At 41.9% G+C, this 20,965-nt stretch overlaps 1 protein-coding gene and 1 long non-coding RNA gene across 2 annotated transcripts in view; one reads left to right on the top strand and one right to left on the bottom strand.

Annotated features, from left to right (window-relative positions):
* The window catches only part of PPARGC1A (PPARG coactivator 1 alpha), a 442,764-nt gene that overhangs the window by 263,560 nt on the left and 158,239 nt on the right, over positions 1-20,965 (top strand). The gene's annotated exons all lie outside the window — the stretch shown is intronic.
* On the bottom strand, positions 1,470-10,501 carry LOC116668217. The gene is made up of 3 exons (XR_004325279.1): positions 10,419-10,501; positions 5,659-5,664; positions 1,470-1,480 (listed from the first exon to the last, which is right to left on the bottom strand). It is a non-coding gene; the product is annotated as an uncharacterized LOC116668217 (long non-coding RNA).

Genomic DNA, 20,965 nt, shown 5'->3' with positions numbered 1-20,965 from the left:
AGACTATGACGTTACTATTTTGTATATTAGAAATTAGAAATTAAGGCCCTTAAGGGGTTAAGCACTGTGCTCAGGACCGCACAACTTTGAAGTGGCTGAGCAAGAATCTGACTCCGGCAGGCCTGGCCCTCATCGCACCTGCACTCGTCACTGTTATGCTGTCAGGAGTGACTAGCACAGCTGAGCTTGAAAGCAGGAGGTGACCCTAGAACCCCTTCATAGTTCAACTCCGTATTTGTGCTGATGAAGAAACCAAGGTCCCAAGTGGTTCTTAGTTTCACGTGGTCATACGATGAAATGCCACTCGACAAACTCAGGGCAGCTAGGGTTGCTATTTTTCTTACACACAATAAAAATAATATTTACCAGTTTTGAACACTTCAATACCACTTTGTCTACACGGCCTGAAGCTTTCGCAATTGAATAAGATGGATTTCGACTCCCCCATTTTGCAGATAAAGAAACTGAGATCAGCAAAGAGGATAATTAATCACACAGTTAGTTCTAACGGACTCCCAAATCAAACTAGGTGGCCCTTTGTCCTATACCCATGCTCTTAACTCTCTCCTGGCTTTTGTGCTGTCCCTCCAGCCATGGCTCCAGGTCCCGAGACCCCATCCCTTGTAGCCTTTATGAGGAAAGATCATTCGCATCTCTGTCTTAATTTAGTTAGTATTGCCTAAATAAAACATAGACGCAGACAGTCCTGGGTGCCAGCCAGCCTCTGCAACTACTAGCCATACGCTTCCCTCACCTCTGCAAGGCTCTCCCAGACTCCATTTTTCTGGTATGTAGAAGAAGAATAGTGGTAACTACATCAAGGCAACATTTATTAATTCAATGAATATTTGCTTAGGACCTTTCATGTGACGGTGACCACTAGGGACAGGATTTCAGCCTCAAAGGTTTCTGTGAGAATTTAATCATACCTGCATAGAGCTTAGCACAGTTTCCTGGAACACAGTAAGCACTCAACAACTATTATGAGGTGGTGCTATTATGATATAATTTTGGGTTCCTGGTGGAGGTCTGTTCTGCTTGCACAGAGCATTATTACAGGTGTTTTGTGGGGAAATACACACACACACACACACACACAATTCTTAAGCAAAGAAGTTTTTTTTCCCATGTTATCATTACTGGATCCTCCGTAAACAGTGGTCCCTGTCAATCTGTCCAGTACTTGGCCTGCTCTCCATGGCTCTGTAGTTAATTCTTCTCCCTTTCATCTTCGAGGCCATTAGAAGCCATTCTCTTTGATTTCCTATAGCTTTCAAAGAAGCTGGAGGAATCTTTTTTACCCTATAAGTTAGTCTTTCCTCTTCGGCATCCTGCCATACACTGCCCTTTCCATGACTCGGCCAGACAGTGCCTTGAGAGTTACCGACCCATCCTAGTTACCAAGCCAGACTGGCTCCAATAAATTTATTTTGTTTTATGGGTATCAGTATCCTCTACCAATAATGTTCTGTGCTTTTCCCTGAGCTTTTGATTTTATTTCAGAAGTAGATCCCATATTTTCAATTAGGAACACTTAAAAAAACTTTTTTTTTTTCTACTGGTTTATAGTCCCATCTGGAGAAAGGGAGTTACTCTACAGAATAAATTGAGTGTAAAATTTGGCTATGCCATAAGAATTCACTTCCGTTAAGGCAAAGAGAAGAGATGCTTAAAATTCAAATCATGCATAGAATAAATGCTTTATCTTTAAGAAACATATAAATAGACATCAAACACCATAAAAACATAGAGGGTTTCCTCTCTCTGTCTCCCTCTTTTTAGAAACAAATTTGTGTGCAATTTCATAGCAAAAACTTTGCAAGGAAAGATTATGTATGTCCAATGCTGATAAGACTGCCCAAATATAAATTTTATGATGCATTTCCTTTAGAATTCCATCTTTCTACAGGCACAATCAAAGAAAGGAAAATAAAATTTGAAAGCCGTTGGAGAGCCAAGTACAGGCACCTGAGGAAATCAGGAAAGAATGAGAACCTGATATTGTAGCTAATTTGTAACATTTTTGCTAAGGCTGCTCTCCTTAAAAGAAGGCACTTGCTCTAAATTTTCTTTCTTTCTTCAGCCACAGGACTGCCCTTCCTGCTAACACTTGCCAGTGATAAAAATGCAGGGTCGGAAGTGAAGGGGGGTGCAGCAATCAGGGAAGCTTGCAAGCCAGCATCCTGAGCCCAGGAAGACCACAGTGGTAGGACTTATCTGATTCTGTGGAGGGTTGACAGTAGGTAGAATCGCTGAAATCAAATAATAATACAGTTAATCTTTGCTTAACCAGCAGCTGAAAGACCCTCAAACCAACATCACTGGTACAGCTAGGGAGTCACAGGTGAAGCCTGTGAGGGTAACTGAGAATCTTGAGGGTCGGACACCTGAAGATATGCACAGAAAATTTGTGTTTCAAAAATCTTCCAAGAGCAAAATGATAACTAACTCCTTCTATTATGCTAATGGAACATTCCCCAAATTGTGACAAATGAAAAAGGTTTCTCTGCTCAGGTAAATTTGGGAAATACTGATTAAAGAAAGAAAAAAAAAAAGTTAAAGAAAGAAAAAACCATAATTGCAGGACTTTTCAGAGCCTTTAATAGATTCATGAGGGTTGTGAATATCTAACAGAGAAACAATGTGAAATCATAGTTTGATTTTTCACTAAGTCTCTCACAGGTATTTGATTCTTTGGAATCTACTTGAACGTATACTGGTTTAGTGCTTCACAAAGTGCTTTCATACAGATTACATCTGAAAAGTGAGCACATGTATATTTCATCAGGAATGTGTTAAAATACAGTCTGTCAGTTTAATAAAATCTCAGTTACCTGCCGGCTTACAATCCCTCTTCTGTAATTTCAGAGAGTCACAAAAAGTCATACTTTGACCATCACTACCTGAAACTTTCTGCTTTGCACATCTGTGCTTTCTATTTTTAGAAACTGCTGTTTATTTGCAAGAAATATTGAATTCCTCTTCCTAGACTAGGTTTACTCTACTGGCAAGAGATTTCAGATTTTCATTTTTATCATTATCTCTTTAAACCTGATTGTGTTTAACTTCTTACAGTTTCATTATTCCTAAGCACCACCTCTGACGTTTTACATTTCAAATTTTACTTTATTTCTTTAAATGTCTGTGCCTTTATTCCTGTATCATTTGGGGAGGATGAATTTTCTCTCTTCCATCCTGCTTAACCAACATCATCGGAGATCAGCAACTTGGCAGGCATCGTGTGCTGTTTCTATGTATGTGTGATGGTCCAGATGACAGATGTCGTATTTGTATTTGGTGAAAAAGTGCTCTTTTCTGCTAAAAATATGAATTAGAGACAAGCTCAATCACTAAAGTCAAATGTCTGAAAAACAGGTCCAAGATACCCTCTCTCTATTGTTTGTAGGGAGGTCCTTTGCTTCGGTCAGTTTCCCTGCAGAAATGGATTAACCTCGAGTAAATGGCAAATCAGGTAATTCTGAACATACTATGCCCCAACCATATTGATTACGTGAGTTATTACTGTAATATTATCTTAAATATACATGGAACCTTGGGACTATACTTCCAAGAATCTTTAAGTAGTCTTGCATTTATTATCCCATATATCCAGGGACGCTATTTGGAATATATAACCAGAGGTACGGTGGCCAATACTAATGGACCCAGATCCAGCCCAGAGAGGGCTGGTGGAGCCTCCTGCTCTGCTGTGCTAGGCTCTCCCCCTTAGTTGTTGCCTCCAAGAGAGGTTGCATCCTAGGGTGAGCACTGGTGTACCCAACTAGCCTGCACGGATGTGTTTTAATATTTTAACAGCCAATGCAGCTGTACTTGCCGAATGTCCAAATGGCATATATCATGATAAGGATACTAAGAAATAGACAGAAGTGGTACCATTTTTCTCATTTTAGAAAAATTACAAAGGAAAAAAAAATCTGGGGTATAAAAGCCTTTTGACCTTTAGCCAAAATCATAGTCACTGACACTCTTCCAAATAGATACTGATCTGGTATTTTTTCCGTGGAGGCGGGAAGAAAGGCCGTACAAAGAGTAGTGACCCGAGGTCCCTTAGCTACAGGTAACGCATTTTGTATGGTCGGTAAGCACTCACAGAAAGAAATTTATCAAGGTGAAGAACATAGCATATGACTCCATGGATTGTATCTGCCATTCTCTGAGGGTCAAATTCAAGCGTAATTGCATGAAACCTCCAGGCAGTGCTTCCTAAAGGCAACCTACCCCCTGGTATAACCACATATGATGGTGGCCACCCCAGACATAAACAGCCAAGTGTACACATCATGATTTGGAAAATTGAAGGGGCTATGCTGGGACATGTGGCTAACAGCTTGTTTTCTGCTAAGTTGCAAAACAGCGGGGCTGTGCTTAAAGTGGCCAGGCTCATCTGACTTCATTCGGCCTCAGCTCCAGCTGCGAAGCCTGAGGAGTTTGCAGCAGGAGCACCCAGCCCTGGCAGTGGCAGGAAAAGGGCTGAGTGTCGTTCGGTTCCCTCTCCTATTGAATGGATGCTGCTGTGGTGAGTTAGAATGTGCTGTACCCCAGCTTTTTCTCGAGTCTGCTTGCAGACTGACATAGGAATTCTTAGACCCAGAGGAAAGAGTAGATCTAGTGAAATAAGAAGTCTGTCAGGGTTAGTAAGTCCGCGTTGCTTTTGGTAAATGAGAAGTGGGACCGTCACATACTAAACAGTCGCAGAGAACAGTCAGACTAGTCACCGTAACTCACATGTCTGTATCCATATCTGGTGTCACTGCTTTGCTGTCTTTTGTTCGCTTTCGAAAGGTTAAGGAGAACTGTTTCCTCATCTCAGTGGGAAAAGAAAAAGGGAAACAAGGAAAGTCCTTACCCACCCCAGGAGAAAAGATTAAGGGACATAATGGCTATTTTGAGCTAGTAGTATTGAAGGTGCCTCCTGCTGAGAGTGTGCGATTTATGCTCAGAGGCTGCTCTCAAAGCCGGATGCCTGGGAGAGCAACATGGGTGGGTCCGATGGGTGACCCAGTGGCCGAAAGAAATACAAAATAACGGAATGTCCACAGGTCTAGGGCTGGAGCTGCATGTAAAGAGACATGAGAGAAAGCTGATCCGTGGGCAGCCGTGATCATTACGGGAACTTGGGAAGAAAATAAACAATCAAAGCCTTCCAACGTGCCAAGAAACTTGTTCTTCCTCCAGGAGAGTAAACTGTTTTAAATATAAATAAATAAATACATATTGAGCCTCTTCAATATTCATTGTGTTCTTCCCAGCACTGGAGGATTCCTAATAAGTATAGAAGAAATTCTGTCCTCAAGACAGGCAGAGTGTGCAGCGGCTCTGGCTGTGCTGCGCACGGTGGGCTTCGGTGCGGATCACAGCTGCATTGCTCACCGGTCGAAGGGCCCAGGCAAACTGCTGAACAGCCCGGTGACTCAGTTTCCTTGTTAGTAATAAAGCACATAGTGGGAGCCCTTGCTTCATATGATTATTTGAAGGTTAATGTACTCGGACATATAACACTTTTAGAACAACATACACAGTAAGCACTCAAGAAATATCAGCCTTTTAATCAACACTCTCTCCTGGTATCAGCTCCACACAATGCAGCTGGGTTGCTTCAGACACACCACGTAGCATCTGTGCTTCTCTGGGGCACACGGTCTCCTCAGTAATTCGAGGACCTTCATACTTGCCCTACTGACCAAGGGGATTATTCTGCCGATCTCTGCAAATATCCCCTTGGTGAAAGCCCTTTGCAAGCTACAGAGTTCTGGGCAAATGCAAATTCTCCGTAGTTTTTACTTTGATGAGGTATTTATTATTAGGGATAAGCTGTTATGATCTAGGTTACTGAAATTAGGTATATAGAAGGAAAGGATGATGGTGTATACAAGAGAGTAGGCGTAGAGAATGGGCAGGAAAGAGGAGTGCTGTGGGTCCTCTAGGGGAAGGCGGGGTCGCCAGCCACCTGAGAGGGCTGGCTCTGGGTGTGGTGGGATCAGCGCTGGGACCGGAAGGAAGGGAAGGCACGAGATCTTATAGGAGACAACTGCCTAGTAGCCAATTCAGTGAGAATGATGGTTGTGATGCTGGTAACAAAATAGCCATTCCTGGCATACTCAACCTGTTCTCTAATGCTCACAAAGAATCCCATCCTGACTCCCATTTTACAGATGTGGCGATGACGCTTAGAGAGGCTAGGACACTTGCTGGAGGACACATGGCTAACAAGTGGGCTTCGGGGCTTCAGGGACCATTCTGCCTCCTGCGTGAGTTGGAAGTGGGCGCTTCCAGCCACTGGGGCTCTCCTGCCTCCCCCGGACAGGGGGTGGAACTGGGACCTGCTGCCCCAGCGGGGACAGCGCCAGAGGCTTTCTAACGTCCACCTCCGGTTCTTCTGCTGTTCCCATGGCCTGAGACATCCTCTCCCTTCACCCATTTGACACTCGCCCGCTCCCCCTTTAATTTGCTTTCTCCTGGAAGGCTTCTTCGGTGTGATCCCTCCCCGTCTCTGGGCTGGGGGTCCCTGTACACTGTCACACGCAGATCTTGGCTCACTACTGCGTCACGTACTGTTTCTGGGTCCATGGCCCTTAGCCGCTGGGAGTTCTGTGACCAGAGACGGGGCTGCCTTATTCCATCTGGTGCTCCCAGTGTGAGGAAGGGGGCAGGGTGGGGAGAAGGGAAAAATGAAGGAAGGAAGGGAAAGAAAGAGGGAGGCTTTAGGTAATAAAAGATAAACTTGGTAAAGGCTTTGGGGGTTCAGACTGTGGAATGATTTTTAGCAGCCTCTTTAGGAAAGAATTCTTGTATCTCCTCCCCTCCTTGTACACACATATGGGAAATAAATTATTATTTCCCTTGAACCTGAAGCTCTCCAGCGCCAATAAGGAGCCCTGGGTGGGCATACTCATCTCATCAGAACTTGAACCATGGTTGTCTGCATGCATCGCTTTACCTGCCTGGCCGACACGTGGGCCCCATCACTCAGAGCCATTGCAGCCAATTTGCTCGATAATCTGCAAATTAAAAATTCAATAAGTAGTTCCCAGAATCATTTTCAAAAGCTGGGACGTAGAAATTAACATGTTAATAATCGGTGCACGGTGGGTGGGTTTTCTGCCGTGGATCGGCATTGCTTTCATTTGGTGTAACCAAAAGGCCACGGGATGCAGTCCTTTAATTTGGCTGCACAGAGTGTAAGCTTTTAGGGGTGTTCGGTACATATCCATGTGGGTGGTGATATTGCACGTGGATTTAGTGGCAACTTAGGCAGGAAATAAATAGGGTGTGGTAGGATTCATCAGAATCTCCTTCAGTCACAAGACCTTACACCCAAGCAGCACTTCTACCCTTTAGTAGATTCTCAAGTGGATCTCCCATGTGCTCCCAACAAGCCTAGGAGGCAGCAACAAGCCTGGAGACACATGAAGAGCTGTGTCCAGAAGTGCGTGGCCTCACACCAACAGCCGGTGGGCGGTAAGTCGTGTTGAGACGCTAGCTCTCTCCATCCCTGGATAGAGAGCTTTGCAGAGCTAGGCAACTGCAATGCTAACAAATTCATACAAAGGCTGCCCTAATGATTCAGCTATGATAACCTTAAACCAGATTGCGTGGTCTAAACACCACCCTGGGAGCAGCGAAGCTTTGACAGACAGGCCTGGGTTCAGATCTCTATTCTGTCACGTGTTAGTTGAGAGACTTCAGACTTGTCACTTAAACTCTCTAAACTTCAGGGGCCTCATTTAAACGGTGGAGATCATAATAACTACCCCCTAGGGTCACCATTAGAATGAAAGCAGAGAGGATACCGGAGAAAGTACTCAGTAGGTACTTACTGTGATTCCTGGCATTTGAAGTTGAAAGGTGGAACGAGGGATGTGAAATGGAAGGTACATCAAACGATCTTGTTTGTGCCGTCCTATGGTAGCTGCTGGCCTCATTGTGGCTACTTACGTTGACACTGATTATACGTAAATGGAAAACTCTAGTTCCTGTCTCACTACCCCTATGCCAAGTGTCCAGTAGCCACATGGGGCTAGTGGCTACCATATTGGGTAGCGAGCGTATCGGTACAGAACATTACCGTCACTGCAGAAAGCGCTGTTGAATGTCGCTGCTGTAGAAGAAAGAACCTCTTCAGGGAAACAGGTGAGGGAGATACCATGCAAAGTCAAGACTTCACGTTGCTGCAGGAGGAGGCTGCACGAAGACGTGGACCAGTGGGTCCCCTTCCTGCCGTGCGACGGCGTTGTTCACACCGGGGCTGTGTAGATCGTGCGGGAGGAAGGCAGTGCGGCGCCCTGAGCAGGCCCACTCCAGAACACCCTGCTGGTAATTGTGTGGAGCACTGCGAATGGCGGGTAATTTCCTCTCAGGTGCCTGTTCTACACGCTTGTTTGGCATGCTTTATTGCCGGGTGGATTTACACTGTGCATTTGCCATAAAAACTGTTTCCAAAAGAAACAAGAAGCGTGGCAAGATAAAAAGCGATATAAAAAGGGTATTTTGTGATTTATTTATGCCAAATTTATGGAATATGACAGGAGGCATTACAGTTCCAAAATTAGTTGTCACAGTCGGGCTATAAATCCTACGGGACAGGAGTTAAAGGAATGGGCCGGGAACCAGGACCCCTGGGTCTACAAGGGGCCCACAGGAAGTCTAGACAGAGCAAGGGATTTCTACAACCCTCCACAGAGGGGCTCTGCCAGTCATCCAGCTGAGAAGCTCTCACTTCATAGCTAATGAGTATCAGCTGCTTGCTTGTTTTAAGCATCTTCCACTTATAATCTCATTTAATTCCCATTCACTCTATTTTATTAATTTTACAGATGTAATAACTTAGTGCTGTATTTCTGCACTGAGGTACAGCCAACAAAAGGTGACGCCAGAAGAAAGGTGGAGCCTGACTTGAGTGTCCCTCTTAGGCTTTCCCTAAAGATTTAAATTTATTCGTAGCTCACAAGCACTTATTTCTCATCCCCTCGATGCCAGACACCACACCAAGCACTGGTGACACAGAAGGATAAGATGTGGTCCTGCCGTCAGTGAATCCTTGATTGAGCAAGTGATTGAACTGTTGCACAAACAACTGTGATATTTTTAGACCAAAAAGAAATAATGATGTGGTATAGATATGACTGGAATTCTCTAGAACTACAAGGGAACGTGGTTTAAATTTCAACTAGAGTGCACGAGAGAGCTTTGTGGAGGTGGTAGTCTTTGAGATGAAGAGCAGAATAGTCCTTAACAGTCAGAGATGGAGAGAAAGATGGACCAGCCGATCTATCCTTAGCCTGTGATGTGAATTCTTTTATTTCCCCAGGAAATGGGCTCGCATGGCACTAATCCATCTCCACTGTGATCTAAATTCCTTGTATTTGGTTGGGGAGTGTATCCTAAAGAGACAGGTGGAGCAAGATAAAATATTTTCCTTAATTAAAAAATATAGTTTTAAATGAGAAAGACTGTTGAAACCCTCTTCCCTCTTGGCTTTCATCAAGCACGTTTCTCCTCCACTCACTCCCTCTTGCTCTCTTTAAGGACCTTTCCTGAACCCTTAAATGTTGATGCCCCCTATAGGGCATCCTCTTTAGTTATCTTCCCTTTTCACTCCATATACCGTGTGTATGATCTCATCCACTCATGAGACTCCGGTTCCCAAGTATTTTCTGATGACTCCCAAATTTATAAGACCCACTCTAATTTCTTTCTTGAGCTCCAGATCTGTGTATACACCTGCCTGTTAACCATTAATACCTGAATATTCTACAGATACACCAGACTTGCTCAACGTGTCCCAAGTATGCTTCTCTTTCTGTATTCCCCATCAGCCTGAGCGATACCACTGACCATTGCTTAAGTCAAAACCCCAGGGAGCCAGTCTGGGTCATCCCTTCTCTTGTCATCCCTACATCCTTCCAGGCATCCAGTCCTTATATATCTTCAGTCTGTCTCCATCCCAACTGGCCTTAGTAATCAGTACTAGCTGCTGTTGTTAGAAGAGTAATAATGACCACAGATTCTGGAGACAGAGCATGTGGGTTCAAAGCCTGGCATCGTAACTTAAACTGCAAATCCTTTGGGTCCTTCCTTCCCTTCTCTGTAAAATGGAGGCAAAATACAACACCTACCTCTTGAGTTGTTGTGAGGATTTTACAAGTAATAGAATGGTGCCTGGCCAATGTAAGCATTATTTAAGTTTTTTGCGATTATAATGGAACATTTTTTGCACTGAATATTGTGCTTAGTGATTTACATTTATCTTAAAGAATCTCCACAGCACAACAGGGGATTTTTATTAGTTCCATTCTACAGAGGAGAAAACTGAGTGTTCAAGAAGGGAAATAAACCGCCCACACATCTGGCGAGTAACAAAGCCAATATTCCAACCCATAACCGACTGATGCCAAAACTTGTGCCCTTAGACACTGTGCTTTCTAGATTCACCCTATAAAGACATCCTAACCGGCCCCCTGGCCTCCAGCTCTACCTCCCCCTGATGGCTTCTTCACAGCTGCTGGACCGTGTTACGAGGGATATTTGTTTTAGGAAGATTAAGGCATCAAAAACTTCAATATTTCCTCCCGGGATTGCCCTGCCTCACTCTAGCCATGCTCCAACAGCCTCATTTTCCATCCCTTTGGCCAACTTTCCAAGAGCACCCGGGAGTGAATATAGGACTGCCAGGGTTCATAAATGCAATTATGTGGTTAGTAGGGACTTAATATTATGGCCACACATTTATGGACAGTTAAGCTGCCTGGAGAGGCTTGGGAAATGTATTGATCTCTCTCCAGGGCTTGAGTCAAGACTGCCTCCACGTGGACCCGGAATCTTTTCAGAGTTTCTCCACCTCGACAAAGGGAAGATATCTCTTATTTCAAATGGACTGTGAGGCTTAAATAATGATTATGAAGGCTTACAGGTGCTAGAAGACAAAGCCATTACATAAATACACATGTAATATAAATCATATGTGGATGAAAGAGGCAAGAAGATTCGATCAACCAAAGGTCACTTGTTTACTGAGCTGGGCACTCCCAAAGTTCACGCAGGACTGTCTCTTGCCAGGAGTGAATAGATTTGAAAGTAAAGATTTTCAATGGTATTTTGCTGACAAAAGGTTCCTGCAGTGGGTAAAGAATGATATTGCTCATGGTAATAGCAGTAAGAGAGACTGGCGAGGGAGAATAATTTGAAAAATGAACGTTTCTTGCTATTTTCCTCTGATGGACAATCATAAAAGATCGTCTAGATTTAAAGCTGGGTCCCAGTTTCTGGGGCCTGTGTTTTAGAAACTGATTGACTGTGGTTTTTCACGGGGTTTCCACCAAATCCCGATCACAAAATGTCACTTTGCAGTCAGAGGGCCCCCATCCGCAAGGCAGCGAGAGATGCCAATTGCAATTCAGAAATCTCAATTTTCAAATATAACTTACAGCTTATTCCTGGCGAGAAACACTTTCCCCTCCTCACGGGTACACTAAGTGTTGTGCTGAGAAAAAAGCTGGAGAGTGTTCTTTTGAATGAAAGGAAATTTGCAGCTAGGGGCTCAAGTCCCTGGAACTTAAGAGGCCTCCCCTTTTGAGTGTTTCTTGCTGTGCAGCTTTCCTGTGGGTTCAGGTAAGAGCAGGAGACAATGGAAATGGAGGAGGAGAAAGGCACAGACTCGTGGCAATTGTGTTGATCACCTCCTCTGCCTGGGCTCCAGGCAAGGCTATAATCTATACATGCAGGTGCCCAGCAGGCTCCACACTCTCAGTGGACCAAGTTCATGCAGGAAGCCCTGGGCAAATAGGAGTCTTGTATTGACATTTGGGATTGCTCGGAGCCAGACAAATATCTTCCTGGCTAGGAAGAGCCAGCCCCATGTTCCACCACCCAGTTCGGATTTGGAAGCTGGGACGCACTGATTGCTTTAGCTGTCAAAATTGTCCCCGACAGCCTTGAACTCAGACATGGGGGACTCTAGAGAGACCTTCTAAGCAACTGGACCTGAAACAGTGGAGCAGTGAGGGGAGGTGGCTTGATGAAGTTGGAAGTTTGGCTTCGTGGTGCTCTTACTGGAGAAATGTTTGAATGAATCATTCGCCCTCTCTGAGCTTCCGTTTTCTCCTCTTTGAAATGAAGGTTTTAGGCCGAGTGACCTCATGGTCCGAGCATACCAGGCTTAGGTGCCAGACCGAGATTCAGTCCCTTTCAGTCACGCTTTGCCTTCACCCACAGTGTACAACAGAATTTGACAATTGTTGCCAAACAGATATTCCAGATTTTCCATCCCACTATATTTTATCTAGAAGGAAAATTGCCCCCTTGCTACTTCTGACTTCTTCTTGGTGCTGTTTTTCAAAAAGGAAAAGGAGTTGTGGAGGATGGATCCATTTGGCCTTCTCAGCAGATTTACTGTTTGATATATTTCTTTTCCTAGCACTTTTCTTACAGGCTGGAGGGGTGGGGGGGGATTTGATTTAGTTGGAATTGGCATCTAACAGTGCAAATGCTCATTATCTTTTTTGGTCATGATCCTTGCACCCATTTCTTTGTCCACTGCCCTCAAAACAGTCTATTAGTTAAAGTATTCGCTCGGACACCTTTAGGGCTGGTGTCACTGTGTGGGGAGAAGGATGATTGTGGGAGAGTCCTCTGTGATCCTTGGGATGGGCAGAGGATGTGGCCACTCAATGCCTGTCCTGATTGCCAGGTCTTGTACCACGTGGTTATAACACAGTAACAGGTGACATGGGAGGGTGGGGGACCATGTGTCCTTGTCAGCCATCCTGATTGTCATGTGTTGCTCTAGAAATTAGATTCATGCTGAAATTACCTACCAGTGTCCCAACCATCCATAGGAAGGATAACATGGGGGTCAGCAAGGGAGATGGTTGGTCTCTCCAGTAGATCCTGAAGATACAATTGAGCATGCTAAGAACTTCCAGGTACCATACAGGTTTCTATAGAAACATAAGGATAAATCATGTCATATGCTTTAGCTACGTCCCTGGAATCCTGCACAAGGGGAACTGCCATGCCTTGGGCCTTGAGTTAGGAGATTCTGCCCTTCTTTTTAGTTTGATGGAATTTTGATCAGAGGGAAATTAAATCCAAACGGTTATTGGCATCAGATCTTCTGTTATGATGGCAGATCTTTGTTGAAGAAATAGTATTGTTATGAGATGAAAACAGCAAAGTGGTGTAACTGCCCCATTCCTGACATTATTACCTGCCCAGACGTGTGATTTCTTTTCTAATAAAACTGTCTAGAAAAACTGCATACACACATCCTTTTAGCCATCTTTTTGCTTTTTCTACCAACATGTCAACTTAGCTAAATTAAAACATAGAAACAATTAAAGCAACTATTCATAGATTCTTTCCTTGATATCTCAAAGTGAGAGCACTCAGTGATCAGCGCTGGTAGTTAATCTAACTACCCTTGTTCTGTCATGTGCTTCTAAGCCCACTAGTCCATCGGGTTCCCAGAGAAACTGCAAAGACTTCCTTTAGTGATGCTTAATTTTGTTATGAATTGGGGCAGATTAAGAGGCGCTTGAAGCCTTAGGCACTGAAACAATGTGATGACTTTCACCCTAGGTGGAAGTGATAGAGCTAATTGGGCAGGCTCGTTAAATCCTACCCACCTGCAGGACACATCACAGTTCAAGGTGATGTTGCTCTCTGCTGGAAATCAGGATGATTTTACTCCTTTTTCCATTTGGTCACTTTTATAGGACAAGTGCATTGTGCCCAGGACTTTGTAGAGGATTCATTTGACCAAGGCCTGCCCAGTGGAACTCAAGTGGACTTACAGGTTTTGCTCATTTCTGCCTTTCAAATTAGGAGCCGATTTTGCCAGTTCATCTTTTGACTCAAACTAGCTGTGGTTTACCTATTGTTTGTATGCTCCAGAGAAGGATTTCTTAACAATGCCTTAGAACTATTGAAGTTTTAGGCTGTGTAATTCTTTTCACGGGGGGAAGGATGCTGTCACGTGCACTGTGGGAGGCTTATCAGCATCCCTGATCTCTATTTACTGGATGCCAAAAGCATCCCCCGCCACCACGTAGTCACAAGTAAAAGTGTCTCCCGACGCTGCCGACTGTCCCCTGGGGGACAGAATCGCTACTGCTCTAGAGATATTTCTGACACAAAAGGATGAGAATTTAGGCTTCAAATATCTAAAATAGAGGCTGAATCTATCGGGCCACCTTATTGGGAGATTTCAAATCAGTTTTTAAAGGTTAGCCTAGATTGCTACCTGATTCAACTCAGCAGGAAAAATCATACCACGTTGCGTGTGAAGTGACTATAATTTATTAGCTCATTAGTCTGGCCTTGAAATCGCCATTTCGAGCATTTGCCCAGGCTGACCAAGCTTATAGGCTGAGTTGCTTTTTTACAGACTCAAGGTTTCCCCTCTGCTCTTGGGCACTCATTACAGGAGCTCACTGAGCTTACCATGGCCCGGTGCACTTACTGATAAGTAGCTTTTTAACTTGTGCATCCAACGATTTGAAATCTTCCGCTGCCGTCACCTTCCTGGCTGATACAGAAGTTCTGCTCTATAAATGAGAAGGACAAAGGAGTGCTGACTGGAGAGCAAAGAAGGAGAAAGACTGACCTGTCACATACACTCTTCTCCTACCTTCACAGGAGAGTCCAACACCTCCCAGCCACCCGAGGGCTTCACAGGGCAACGGGCATCACCAAACAGCCAAGACGAAGTGACAGAGGCTAATTTTCCCCAAAGCCATGCTGGGCTGGTTTACCCCCACTGAGGAGACCGGGAGGATTCTCAATGTCTAATCTCTTAAACTTCCCCGTGTCTTATCACCGCCGTCTGTGGAGTTAATAATCCTACCGGCCAGTGGAGAAGGTTTTTCCATTCAGGGGTATGTTGGACACATTCAAACACCAGCATCATTACTGAAATATGCAAGAAGGGCACATTTCATTTTACCTTGGACTTGATGCCTGCAAATAATTTGGATGCTGGGCAGCCGACTCAAATATCCTGATGGATTTTTATCTGACCAGGTGTTCACTCTGTTCCCGGCTTCGTTCTCTGTCAGCAAAGAGCCCCTCCTCAGGTTGACTCCATTGAAGAAGGCCATATGGTGGGCCATGCCTACCCTCAATCAGTGCAGTCACATTTGCATTCATTCCCCGATGAGATAGTAAGGGGTGGGGGATCCTCTCCAATGCCGAGAACCTTGTGCTTGGAGCAGAATGGAACACAGAGTGATAAAGGCTTCATTTTTAAAATTTTTTTCCTAAGTGAAGGGTACTAGCTAAAGTCATTTATTTGCATACTGGAGTTCTAGGATATGTCCCAAATTCTGCTCCTTCTGTCAATATTAATAAACCCTTTGGGTATAAAGCATACTAACAAACATAGTCTTCAAGAAATTAAGGCAGCTAGGATTCTGTTTGGGTGTATCTCTACTAACATTTTTCTAGCCTCCCTTGGTGGGAAGGGCATATTAAATCTATTAATCTATTTTACTTTTAATCTATCTGTTAATCTACTTTTATTTTATGCGTGAGTCTCTTCTAAAGACAATTCCATTTTATAAATTTAAGCACTTTTTAGAAGTGATTTTACTATAAATATTGCAAGTACAAAAACTATATTTTCTATTACCTATTTTCCATTAGCTTTATTTTCTATTAGCAAACATATTTCTATAAGAAAAAATAATTTATATTTCTATATTTCTATTTTTTTATAGAAAGGGCAATGAGTCACACTCACAAACATAGGTACTGATATCCACATAAGACCATTTATTTGAAAACTGCACTGCACTTGAGCAAAATTGATCCCATGAAGGTTAAATGAATTGTCAGAGTAGATTACAGCTGATACAGATACATTTACTTAAAGCAAAGCAGAATTTTAAACAAGGGAAAGAAAATTCTGAGTTATAAACTTGAAAACTATGTTTAGGCCCCTGGGTTCATATCTGTTTTTGCTATAAATATGTGGTTGGTCTGAAGTCAAGTTCTCAGCTGTTTTAAATCTCCATACACTAATTTACAAGTTTATCTTACTGGGGTTTTATGAAAATTTCATAAGGATTTCAGATTATATATATTTTTTCCTCCTATAAAAATGCTTCTATTTTTATTGTAACTACAATCTTCTGTACAGTAAAAATGATCAGTAGGTAAAATGAAAAGTAAGCAGAATGATGATTGTTGTTAAAATAATCCAATACTTGGAACTTAATTTAAATTTGAATCGAATGAGCTTAAATCCTTTGTGCTTTTCACATGTAATTCAACAAGTATAACTCTCCATTCCTCCATAAGATAACTGTTTCTTAAACCATAGAAAGTTGTTTCACAGCTCTTTACTTCTCTTATTTGCAGTGTCTTTATTTAAATGCACACCCAGGAATGGGTTGCCAGCAACCAAATACATCAATTGCAAAACTACTACAATTTTGAGACCCTGACTGGACAGTGTAATCAACCTAAACTCAACGTCCCTCTCTCCTTTTGTCATCATTCCATATTCCCGCCATATTGGCAATCCACATTCTCTAAAGACCAGAAGGTGCTGATTCTTTCTTGCACACATAGAATTTGATTAATGCAACTATAAATGTCATCTCTAAATAGGTGTCCTTTTTGTTATCTGCGTATCTGTCTAAAAGAGTGCTCTTTTAGTCATTTTTGTTTTGTTTTGTTTTTTTCTCTATGACATTTATCACTGCCCCACAATGTTCCCTCTCTCCCATCAGACTGCAAAGGGCACAAGGGCAGGGTCTTTTCTCCCTCTGCTGTTGTACCCTCAGGATCTAGAATCATGCCCAGCCAGTTGTAGACACTTAATACACATGGGCGTGAATGAATGAATAAATATGTGATGGGTTCTGATGAAAACAACTTAGAATTTATCTGATTTGATCCCTCCTTTATACAGATGTGGAAATCAGGCTAAAGATGATTTGTTAAATTGATTTCCTTTCCATTTATTTATTCCTCAAATCTCTTGTTCATCTATCACATATTTATTGAACACCTACTACCTACCGTGCATGGTGTTAACTGATGTCACTACTAGAGGAAAATAAAACAGAGACCCTGCCTTAAGGGAGGTCAGCGTTGGTGGGGGAAACAGACACAGGAAAAATAATGACTCTGTGGGCATCATTGTGCCATGAGGAGAGAGAGAGAAACAAAGGAAACTGTGAGAGATGGTGACTGGGGGGGCTGAGCGCTGAGAGAGGAGGAGGCCAGTGACGATGACAGTAAAGGAGGTTGTAGGCAGAGATGAGCGACTGCAAAGCCACAGCTCACATCAGGGACTCAAGTGGCTCAGTGTGATGAGTGCATGAAGCGGCTCTGGGAGGGAGTATACCTTAGTTGGTAGGCTGTGGGCTCTGGAGTCAAAACACCTGGTTCAAATCCAAGCTTCACATCTATTGTTTGTGAGCTCTGTAACTCTGGGCACCTGAAGCTCTTTATGTCTCAGTTTCCTTATCTGTAAAATAGAAATAAGAGAACTTAACCTCATACAGTAATCTGGAGCCAAGATGAAAAGAAATACATTTGCACCTTCTAGTTGATAAGAACTTAACAAAAGTTTGGGGCTGTTCTTATCAGGATTATCATTAGGAAATGGTGCAAGAAGAAATTGGTAAGGTGGGTATGGGGAAGCCAAAGAATTTAGCATTTGAATCTTATTCTGTGTGCCCCGGGCCACCACTGAGACGAGGGTGAGTTAGGGAGGGAGATATTTGGATTTTATTTTAATTTAAAGAGAAAAGTCCTAGATTGCCAAATAGAGGAAAGACTTCAGAGAGAAGGAACTGAAGACTAGAAGATGTTTGGAAGATGTTACTGGGCAATGACATTGAGGATGGAGAGGAGGCAGAGAAGAGGTGGAGAGGAAGCTCTAGAAGGAGAATTCAGAGATGGTGCAATAAGGACGGGGGAGGGGACTCGAAGCTTCCCAGCTTTGACCGTGTGCTTCAGTGAGGTCACTAACCAAAGCCCTGGATACAGGAAAATTAGCATCTTTAGAGGTTGCTTAGGAGAGCATTGTAGTGTAGAGCTTTGCTCTGCAGAGTGTGCTGGTCCAGGGATCAGCAGCATCAACATCACCTAGGAGTTTGATTGAAACTCAGAAGTTCCAGAGCTCACCTCAGACCTCCTGGATCAAAATTGCATTTAACCAGATCCCCAGGTGATGTGTATGTACATTAAAATTAGAAGAGTACTAGTCCAGAGCGGTTTTGCCCCCTACCTCCCCCCTGACCAGATCTAGCCCACTGTCTGTTTTTGTTTTAGCCTGAGAGCTAAGAATGCTATTTTTTTGAAATATAGTTGATTTACAATATTCTGTTAATTTCAGATGTACAGCAAAGTGAGTCGGTTATAGATATATATGCATGTCTCTATATTCTTTTTAAAAAATTATTTCCTGTTATAGTTTATTACAAGATATTGCATATACTCTCTGGTGCTATACAGTAAATCCTTGTTTATGGATTTTATATATGGTAGTGTACATCTGTTAATCTCATACTCCCAATTTATCTCTCCCCCATTCCCCTTTGGTAACCATAAGTTTGTTTTCTATGTTGGTGAGCCTATTTCTGTTTTGTAAATAAGTTCAATTAAACTATTTTTTATATTCCACATATAAGTGATATCATATAGTATTTGTCTTTGTCTGGCTTTCTTCACTTAGTATAATAATTCCTAGGTCCATCCATGTTGCTGCAAATGGCATGATTCCATTCTTTTTTATGGCTGAATAGTATTCCATTGTATATATGTATATATACGTGTGTATATGTTTCACATCTTTTTTATCATTCATCTGTTGAATAATTTTTATATTTTTAAAATGATTGAAAAAGGAAGAATACAATTTAAAAATATTAAAATTATATGAAATTCAAATTTCAGAGTCCTTAAATGAAATTTTACTGGAACACAGACCTACTCATTCCTGGACACATTGTCAAAGGCTGTTTTTGCTCTACGATCGTTGTGTTCAGTAGCTAGTTGCCACAGAAAACATACAACCCACCAAGCCAAAAATATTTACCAAAATATTAGCCAAAAAAATACGTGGCTCTTAACAAAGTTTCCTGACTTCTGATTTAGAGAAAGGACTTGGGAGTTAGGAAGACCTAAGTTCTGGTCCTACTGCTGCTCTTTGTCCACATGCAGTTGCCTAAAATCTCTCTGTTTTGATTTTTTTTCACTTATAAAATGAAGATACAATTTCCAGCCCATGGAATCATGTGAGTAAAGGGGAATAAGGCACCTATTCTATGTACCCCGAAGACTAGCACACAGTAAGTGCTCAGTACATATCAGCGATTATTCTTATTACTCAATAAAAATATTAATAAATGAGGTACATCCCAGGCCTTTTACTTTACTCCTGTATGTTTCTCACCAATGCAGAGTTCCTTTCAGGTACATCTAACACTGCTGTGTTTACCTGAATATTCACTCTAACTTACCAAGATTTCTGCCCTTGCCCAACTAACCAATTTTAGAGGAATGCATAGTAATAAAGAAAATTGTTCCTTTACATCAGTAGTTAAGCCTGTCATGAATAATGATATTAATAACCTACAATGTGGTATAGATACTAGGGAGAAATTTATTTTGATATTTTTATGCCATCATAATGAATTTCTTTGTTATTCATTGTAACTCTACATTCAAGGCATAAATCAACGTTGTTTTATATTCTGGGCAGATGCTGTGTGTATTTCCAGAGGTTTTCTAGGGTAAAGAATTAACATTTATTAGTAGTAACACAAGTATGGGGTGTTTTGAATACGTTTTAAAAGCATCAATAAAAGAAAATCACCATCTTGGCTAGTTTTCCCATTTTGAGGGAATGCTGCAAATAACCACACTGGTATTTAATCCTTGGACCTTGATTTGAACTTAAATTGAATGTAGATAAACATTTTGGTTATCTCCTCAATTGAAGTATAACTTTTCCTCAAAAGAAAGATGCTGTTTCAAGAAAAATGAAATGTTCCTGCCTTTTTACCTCTGCTTTTTCTTATTAGCTACACTCTGATATCTCTTCTAGCAAATACTGATATCCAGGGACGCTTGATGCAAAGAGCAAGACAACAGCAGAACTGAGAATTTATGTGCAGCTGTTTCCTGGTAGTGAATATAATACTAGGCTCTGGTGTTAAGTATCAGATAATTTCCGTGGATCTTCAATTATTGTAAATATCTTTTCTTAGAACCGCCTCTTAGGAGTTAGGAAATAGAGAAACCAGACTCAGCTTTCTAACATGTTATAATTATTACAAAGGAAAAAGAACAGAATATTGCCTCTTCATAGGAAACAGTCTATTTCTTCACAACATTGTAGAGATAAATACATACATGCTTTCTATTTCTATTCTTATTCTCCATCTTAATTTGCTTTGTTAATGAGCATTTATATTGCTTATTGGCGTCTATTAGAATTATGCCAAAAATTATGTTATGTAATTATTGAGAATATTTCAAGCTTTTATTTAAACCTCTTCAAATTAAACATTTAATTGTGAGCTCGTTCTAGAAGATCTTAAATGTAAACAGTATGAAAGAAACTTCTAGAATTCTTTAAAATATAAAAGAATATATATTACATTTAAATTACAAATAGTACAAAATTGTCCAAAAAAAGCCTTTAAAATGACCATACTTAACACATATGTTTTTGTTTACTAACATATTAATAAATGTGCAATTAAGTAGTGAATATGCAATATATAAAAGCTGGATATTACCACAGTTAGCATCACTAAACTACCAGAGTGAAAAAAAAATAAGTATGCTGATTTTCTGCACCACATTTAGTATGCTGAATTTGCTATGAAGACCTCATCTTCTCATTCCTTTCTTTTCCATCCTAGAAACACTAATGTAGTCAAAATTTGATAATGTAAATTTCAACTTGGCCAAGCAAGATAGCCAG

Source organism: Camelus ferus, chromosome 2 (assembly GCF_009834535.1).
Source record: "Camelus ferus isolate YT-003-E chromosome 2, BCGSAC_Cfer_1.0, whole genome shotgun sequence".
Lineage (NCBI taxonomy): Eukaryota > Metazoa > Chordata > Mammalia > Artiodactyla > Camelidae > Camelus > Camelus ferus.
This window is presented reverse-complemented; position numbering and strand designations above follow the sequence as displayed.